This window comes from Leopardus geoffroyi, chromosome C2 (assembly GCF_018350155.1).
Source record: "Leopardus geoffroyi isolate Oge1 chromosome C2, O.geoffroyi_Oge1_pat1.0, whole genome shotgun sequence".
In the NCBI taxonomy this organism is placed as follows: domain Eukaryota; kingdom Metazoa; phylum Chordata; class Mammalia; order Carnivora; family Felidae; genus Leopardus; species Leopardus geoffroyi.
The window spans coordinates 17,180,009-17,181,024 of record NC_059333.1 but is presented as its reverse complement, the minus strand read 5'-3'; the positions used below and the strand labels follow the sequence as shown (position 1 = coordinate 17,181,024).

At 37.3% G+C, this 1,016-nt stretch overlaps 1 non-coding gene across 1 annotated transcript; it reads left to right on the top strand.

The window, feature by feature from the left end:
- Positions 1-336: 336 nt before the first annotated feature.
- LOC123576257 lies at positions 337-443 on the top strand. The gene has a single exon (XR_006701274.1). It is a non-coding gene; the product is annotated as a U6 spliceosomal RNA (small nuclear RNA).
- Positions 444-1,016: the final 573 nt, after the last annotated feature.

Sequence of the window (1,016 nt, the reverse complement as noted above, 5' to 3'; positions counted from 1 at the left end):
TGCATCTTAGTTTGGTATTTATCCCATTAATTACTCCATGTGTTCTAATGCTGATGCTAATAACAGAGTCCACAAGGAACGGATAGGAGTTCCTAGGAATAAGGTGTGCTCCTAAAAGTCTAGTAGAAGTTTCTTCCCGGTATTCCCCTGGCAAAAGGAGGTAGGAGAGGGGATTCCCCCACAGCATTACAGGAATTTCCGCTACCTTCTCCCACAAGTACAGGGAAATAAGAAACTCCTAACAGTAATTCAGAGTACTTATGACTAACAAGAATATAAAAAACCCCTTGATTAAAAAAAAAAAAAAAAAAAAAAAAAGAAAAGAAAAAAAGAAAAGTATTCCCTTCGGCAGCACATATACTAAAAGTGAAATGATACAGTGGAGGTTAGCAAGATCCCTGTACCAGGATGACGTCCAAATTCTCGAAGCATTCCATATTAAAAAAAAAAAAAAAAAGACATTATGTCTTTGTATAACCAAGCCATAATGAGGACAAAACACATTTTTTTAAATGACCTAGGAAAAAAATCCCTTGAATATATGTACTCTCATATTATCTAGCATCTATCTATATAATTTCACATTCCCAGAGAACAGAGACTGATTCATTCTCTTGCCTTCCTGGAGATATTAATGGCATCTTCTAATGTACTAAGGGTTAAGCAACTGAGATAGTCCTGAAAAGAAATTGCCTAAAGGAAACTACAGCAAATAGATTATTTGTTAAAGACACAAGGGCAATTTATAATAAATTATATTTTAAAGTGAATAATTCGGGGTGCATGGGTGGCTCAGTCGGTTGAGCCTCCGACTTCAGCTCAGGTCATGATCTCACAGCTCGTGGGTTCGAGCCCTGCGTGGGGCTCCGTGCTGACAGCTCAGAGCCTGGAGTCTGCTTCACATTCTGTGTCTCCCTCTCTCTCTGCCCCTCCCCTGCTCATGCTCTTACATTCTCCCTCAAAAATAAACATTAAAAATTTTTTTTAAATAAATAAATAAATAAAAAATAAAGTGA